The following is a 7,169-nucleotide window of genomic DNA, read 5'->3' on the forward strand; positions in this document are numbered from 1 at the left end:
TTTTATTTTATTTGTTTTTTATTTTATATTTTGGAAATGCAAAGGTAAAGGTTAAAGGTACCCCTGACCATTAGGTCCAGTCGCGGACGACTCTGGGGTTGCGATGCTCATCTCGCTTTATTGGCCAAGGAAGCCGGCGTACAGCTTCCAGGTCATGTGGCCAACATGACTAAGCCGCTTCGGGAGAACCAGAGCAGCGCACGGAAACACCGTTTAGCTTCCCGCCGGAGCGGTACCTACGGTATTTATCTACTTGCACTTGATGTGCTTTTGAACTGCTAGGTTGGCAGGAGCAGGGACCAAACAACGGGAGCTCACCCCGTCGCAGGGATTTGAACCGCTGACCTTCTGATCAGCAAATCCTAGGCTCTGTGGTTTAATCCACAGCGCCACCTGCATCCCTGTTTTTAGAAATGTAGATCCAGGTTTTTTTCCTTTTAAAAATTTTTTGGGACCCCCAAGACAGTGGGGCCCTGAGCTATAGCTTGTTTAGCTTATACGTAAATCCGGCACTGCCCTAGAGTTATTGTGAAGGTTTCTACTTCCTCCAAGGATTTGGGGGGATACATCTCTCTGTTGGTTTGCGGAAGGCATCGATCCGCCTGAAACATAAACAGATTTTAATTAATTTCCCCAAATCACTGGGGAAATAATTCCCTGTGATTGAAAACTGGCACTGTCTGTCATCACGGAAGGTCTGCCTGCCTCTCTGCTCCTTCTACGCTTGAGCTTTTGGTGTTTTTCCAGTCAGCTTGTTTTGTCTGTAAGAAGAGGAAAGGTTTTTTGACAGGCACAGACGCAAAGTAAGTTGGAAGGTTAGGGAGTCCTGATCCACTTGAGATGCCTTGTTAATAACATGGTCAGGCTTGGAAATATGAGAGCCTTCCCCAAATCACCCTGATTCAACTCTTAATTTGGGGTGCACACAGAGTTGAGGCACTCCTCTGCCTTTGAGTATCAGTTATGACATCTGTGCTCATTCTGTTTATCTTTCCTTATTCTCCTTTTTAGTGTTGTTCTTTTGTAGATCATTTATCCTGTCTTACTGTGAATTCTTCAAAGCTGTGTGCAGATTTTTAAAGCTAAACCTGTCAAAGTCAAAATTTGTTTAAGCATTCCTCCAGATGCTTCTTCCTTTTCCAATTCTTTCTGTTACTTTGTCAGTTGATGATGTTCCCGCTTATCTTTCTCCTCAAGCTAGTGAGGCTGGTGCTATACTTTCCCTTCCTTTTTCCTCAGAGGCCATAACTGGCTAAGTCTTGTTATTTTCAACTGTCAAATATTGTTCAAATTGGGTATTTTCTTTCAATTAATTCCACTCTTACTTTGATTTGTTATTTTATTTTTCTCTTGATTGACTAATTTACAATGAGATCTTAGTCATTCCTCTTTATTGCCTCCTATTTCCAATCTTCTCACTCTGTTGTGCATTCCGCCCACTACCATATTTCTTTTGGCATGTACTTTTATATAAAGGTTTTTATTAATTTTTTTCAATTTTACATCCTAAAATAAACATTTTACGTACTGTCAGATCTATCCAACGATTTTATCTTTCATTCCTGCATATTTTGCTATAACCATTTTAGTTCTCAACTTTTACATCACTCAAACATTAATTACACTCTTGATTTTATCTTAATGCTGCTAGCGTTTTCAGCTGTGTACAATCATTTTCCGTACACTCAATAAATATTTTTCACTCTTCTTTGAATATATGTTCTCCTTGCTCTCTTATTCTGTATGTTAAACCTGCAAGCTCTGCATATTCTAACATCTTAAGTTGACAGTCCTCTTTGTCTGGGACCTCCCTCACTTTCGATTTTTGGGCTAACAAAACTCAGTCCGCCATTGTTGCATACATAAATAAATTTTGCTGACACTTAGACACCTCAGACTGAATTATTCCCAACAAAAAGGACTCCGGTCTTTTTGGGGAGGATATTTTAAACATTTTTTTCAACTCATTATAGATCATTTCCCAATATTCTTTTACCTTTTAACATGCCCACCACATGTGAAAAAACATTCCCTCCATTTCTTTACATTTCCAACACATATCTGATTCTGCTTTATACATCTTGGCCAACATACTCAGAGTTAAATACCATCTGTGAATCATTTTCATATAATTCTCTTTCAGTGAATAACATGCAGCACATTTCAAATCGTTCTTCCAAAGTTTCTCTCAGAGGCTTAAATCTATGTTGTGTCCTATACCTATTGCCCAGTGTGTCATTAAAGCTTTGACTAGCTCATCTTTTGTTTCCCATTCTAATAAAAAGTTCTACATTTTGGACAATAGCTTGTCCTTATTTTGTAATAATTGTCTTTCAAATTGTGAGCTTTGGTCCAGGAATCCTTTTTTTTTTTTTAAATACTGTAACTTAAACAGCATATCATGTAGCTGATGATACTATAACCAATCAGTAACTCGGCTCCTTATGTCTTCCATTGGTTTCATTCTGGGTTCCCTCCCACTCTTTCTGCATGAACTTTTGATCTTTTCATCATTGTTTTTTTTTCTGTTTCACATCTAGTTTAAGATTCTATTAAAAGGTAAAGGAAAAGGGACCCCTGACCATTAGGTCTAGTCGTGGCCGACTCTGGGGTTGCAGCGCTCATCTCGCTTTATTGGCTGAGGGAGCCGGGTCATGTGGTCAGCAGCATATCTGTAGGTCACCTTGTTAACTACCCCCACATTAGAGAGCAAGTAAGATTCTATTACTTACTCTCTAATGTGGGGGTAGTTAACAAGGTGACCTCCAGATATGCTGGGGCTCCACCTCCCTTTTCCCCCTGACCCTGGCCATGCTGGCTGGGGCTGATGGGAGGTGTAAACATTTAGAAGGCACCCTGTTCAATTATCCATTCTCTGTCTTCTGCTTATCTTTCCATTTCCTCACCAGTCTCCACTTATGGAGAGGTCTCCTGTATCCTAAGGCTTCTGGGACACGCAGGGACCATGGAGTTATCCATATGATTCATTATTTTGGCTTGCCTATCTCTAATTGCTCTGATTTTTAGTTTCATTGTTAGTCCCATTCATTTCATGTGTTTTATTTAGGACCTAGTTTTTTATAATATCCTCAGCTTATAAATATATTATGTGCCATGTGTCTGCATCAATTCTAAAAAATCTGTTGTGAGTCTATACTGTGCACAAGGACAACTTTCAGAAAATGGGCAGAGAAGGAATGCCATCAAAGACCTCAGAAATTCAATAGATTGCATTATTAAAAAATTCTTTTGGCAGGGATAAAGCCTTGCTGGGACTGTACATAAAATTCTTCAATATAATAAAGTAATTAAAGTGTCGTTTCAGATAAACTCTGTTTGTTACTTTTGTTTTAAATGTGGTGGTTGTGCAATAAATTGTCTGAAGCAAGTGTTTGGATCTGGGCTTTTATGACTGTGTGGCTTCCTTTTCACTGATTATCTACCAGCCTCTTCCATTCTCCAAGAAGTAAGTAGCCTGTATGGCACAAACTAAATGTAGCAAAGGATGAGTTGATGATTGCAAACAGAAGTCACTGGCACTCATACCTGCAAGATGGATTCTTGATGTGGAATATTTTCTCGCTTTAGGTGCATGTTGGAATCTCATGCTTCAGTTGTACTAGATGAACTGTCTTGTTTCCTGCGGTCCCATTACACATTAGTTTTCACATTAGGGCCAACTTGCTTGGTAAGGTGTTTCTATAACCATTGTACCTGAGGCAGTTAGATCTAGAGATACACAATGAGGTGTGGTATTAAGTGAATCTCTCCCTCTCTCTTGTTCTTTGAGAGAGAGAGAGAGAGAGAGAGAGAGAGAGAGAGAGAGAGAGAGAACAATGTGTTCCCATCAATGTATTATTCACCTACCAAATTTTCACCTGCTTGTTTTGAAGTCTCAGTTGCTCTCAGCTTTCAGCATTCAGGTCACATTTATTTGCAGGAAGACTCAAAAGGTTACAATTACAACTGCAGGTTATTCACGTGTCAGGGGTTGACCCACATATTCTCTCCCTTCTCTCACATACTTGTTAATTTCCATTTAGCTTTCTAGACTGCTGTCCCCGGTGACTGTTTCTGGTTTATGAGAGAAGATTTAAACATAATAAAACATAAAGAGTTTTATTTGAAATATCTTCATTCTCAAACCAGCCACATTGAACAACTGAAAAGACAGGATGATCAGATCAGCCTGGTAGCGTTCTCTGTATCCATGAAAGCGCACCCTGTTTCTCGTCATTCCCTTCTCTCCTCAGGGGGAGGAGACCCCACTCCTCACAGTCACGGTTGACAGACAGGAGGAGTTTGAAGTGCAACAGATCCTGAGCTCTCGCTGTCATCTCAGTAGGCTTCAGTACCTGATCCACTGGAAGGGTTGGAGTCCAGAAGATTATCTGTGTAAGAACAAAGACAATATTCATGCCTCCCACTTAGCTGTGGACATTATCCAGAGAAACCCAATCCCAATGACCAGGGTGTGTGGAAGCACTTGGGACAGGGGATGATGTCAAGAGTCACATGGAGGTGTGACGGAGGGCATGGTCAGATCCTGATAAGTGAGAGAAGCTTGGGGAGATAGATCTGGAGGACTCTGGGGAAAGTCCCAGGGGCATGAGGGTAGTGGATTTTGAACTCCAAAATATGTCTGATTCCGATGAGAGTCCCCAGTGGTTAGGGACTGGAGAGCCGCTCTCTGAAGGAGGATCTATCAAACTCTCAGAAGTTTGTGCCATTACCTCAGGCCTGGAGGTGCCTGCCTTGCGTGATGGAAGCCCAAGAGACAGTGTCCATCTTGCCTCTACCACCCAGCCTGCAACTTCCACCGCCAGTAGAGAAGCTTACACAACACAGATAAGAGAGGTTGGGCAGTGGTGGTGGTGTGGCAGTGGGATGTGTGTGAGGCATGTTCCTGTTTTGCCTCAACTGGAGTAATGTGATGTGCTGCCCCTTCATAACCTCCTTTCCAGACACACACCTCTCAGCTTCTCCAGCCAAGGAGCTGTCTCTGGCACCTTCTTCTGTGACACAGGAACCTCTCCATTCAGGGAAGGCAGCTGAAAGTGATTGTAGTAGTAGTAGTAAGTAATAGTAATAATAATTTATTATTTATACCCCACCCATCTGGCTGGGTTTCCCCAGCCACTCTGGGCGGCTTCCAACAATATATTAAAAACACAATAAAACTTCAAACATTAAAATCTTCCCTAAACAGGGCTGCCTTCAGATGTCTTCTCAAAGTCAGATAGTTGTTTATTTCCTTGACATCTGATGGGAGGGCATTCTATAGGGCAGGCGCCAGTACTGAGAAGGCCCTCTGCCTGGTTCCCACTAACTTTGCTTCTTGCAGTGAGGGAACCGCCAGAAGGCCAACCTGATGCCAAGCCAACATCTGCTCTGCCTCCATCACCTAGGACACAGAGACACCAATCCATGACCCTCCCCTAGCCAGCCCACTAGAAGGAGTGCCCATTTACTTGCCCAGTCCCTGGCCTCTTGCCATGCTAAATTTTGGGCCTGCCCCATCCTCCCAAAGGAAAGTGCAGGGGGCATGTTGCTTACTGGTTCATTGGCTTAGCCTGTGCTAGCCATGCATTTGACCTCTTGTGCAACTTGCCTTATGTACTGTTCCGATCTGAAAATAAAAGTCTTTGGCAAAAACCAGAGTCATGAGTCCCTGTTCATCATCAAATGAGGAAAGCCAGGACAAATCCTTGCAACCCCAAGATTGGCACACTGTGTGGGGAAGAATTTTAATGTATTTATCTTATTACATGTATATCTTACCCTTCTAGCCTGATGGAACTCAGAGCGGCGTACATTAAGTTCCCAGGCTGTTTCCCTCCAGGCACTGATCAGACCCAGACCTGTTTAGCTTCAGCACGGCTCTGTATCATGTGTCCCCAAGTCATCTCCTTGGACATGAAATGCCTTCTATCTGGCACCAGCATCTAACCATTGCACTCTCAAACAGTTCTCACTACTGCTTTAACCTAGCAAGTCCTCCCTCCCTCCCATCGCACACCCATTATAGATCTGGCAGCTTATGGGCCACACATTCCACTGTATTTTATTACTAACAACTCAGGCTGCGAGGTGAAAGAGACTGGCTTCCATCGCTAGGTTGTAGCATACTTTGTGAACTTGGCAAGGCGTGTGTAAGAGATGTCTTTCCAACAGAATTACTGGTGGTGCGTGCGTGTGTGTGTGTGTGTGTGTGTGTGAGAGAGAGAGAGAGAGAGAGAGAGAAAGGGAGGAATGAAAAGGAAGTAAGTGTGGAGGTGGTTTGCTTATCTGAGCAATCAGATTGCTCTGCCTCTAAATGTGCATTTGATTTATTATGTTTACCTATTAGATAGTGAGCTGAAACTATTTAAATTATCTGGCCAAGAAAAACCCAAGCGTACTTGCCCCTCCCCCCCAGCAACCTCTGAGTGCGTGTGCAGACATGAACAAACACCACCACTCTGAGCTCTACTTCTGATAATCTTTCTCCGTCTGCTTTTTATTATTTATTTTTTTAGGAGTCTGAAATGAACAAACGGCCTGCTTTAAATTATATCCTGTACTGGAGACCTGGGCACGCAACTTAGTTCACTAGCTCCCATGCACCTTTAAATTATGTGACCATCGCTTGTGTAGCAGGATTGTGGTACAGGCCTCACAGGCAGACACTGGCAAGGCTACACAGATCACATTATTGCACAGATAAACTGTCCGTGAACATGTTCTCTAGTGATTTAGAAAAGCAAAGGGCCATTCCCCACATCCAAATCTGATTTACAGTATTGGTTCCCACCTTTGGCCTTAGTTTCTGAAGGGATAAATTCTGGAAGTGATTTCCCATGATTCACAGTGTTTTGGCAGTAGCTCATGATGCTATTCCATTCTTTTAATGTCTGAGGAATTTAATAATGTCTAGATTTTTTCTGAATGACCATCCTGCTGTTGGTGTCTATCCAGCTTATGTTCCTTACTGCTACTAGCAAAAAACTGAGACACTGCCACTTGTTTCTGACAATCATTATGAGAAGGATGGGCAGCCTGCTTCTGAAAGGATCTGCCATCAACAATGCTCAAATTAGCGGGGAAAGGAAAGAAAGGAAGAGGGCCCTTAACTGAACCCACAAGTCCCACTCCAGGGGCAGAGGATGAATGGTGGAGACCACCTCCCC

At 42.6% G+C, this 7,169-nt stretch overlaps 1 long non-coding RNA gene across 1 annotated transcript; it reads right to left on the reverse strand.

Moving 5' to 3' along the window:
* Positions 1–436: 436 nt before the first annotated feature.
* On the reverse strand, positions 437–5,937 carry LOC310827576. The gene is made up of 4 exons (XR_014556430.1): positions 5,782–5,937; positions 3,868–4,074; positions 3,547–3,729; positions 437–602 (listed from the first exon to the last, which is right to left on the reverse strand). It is a non-coding gene; the product is annotated as an uncharacterized lncRNA (long non-coding RNA).
* Positions 5,938–7,169: the final 1,232 nt, after the last annotated feature.

Source organism: Podarcis gaigeae (genome assembly GCF_964106915.1).
Source record: "Podarcis gaigeae genome assembly, chromosome: 11".
Taxonomy (NCBI): Eukaryota; Metazoa; Chordata; class Lepidosauria; order Squamata; family Lacertidae; genus Podarcis; species Podarcis gaigeae.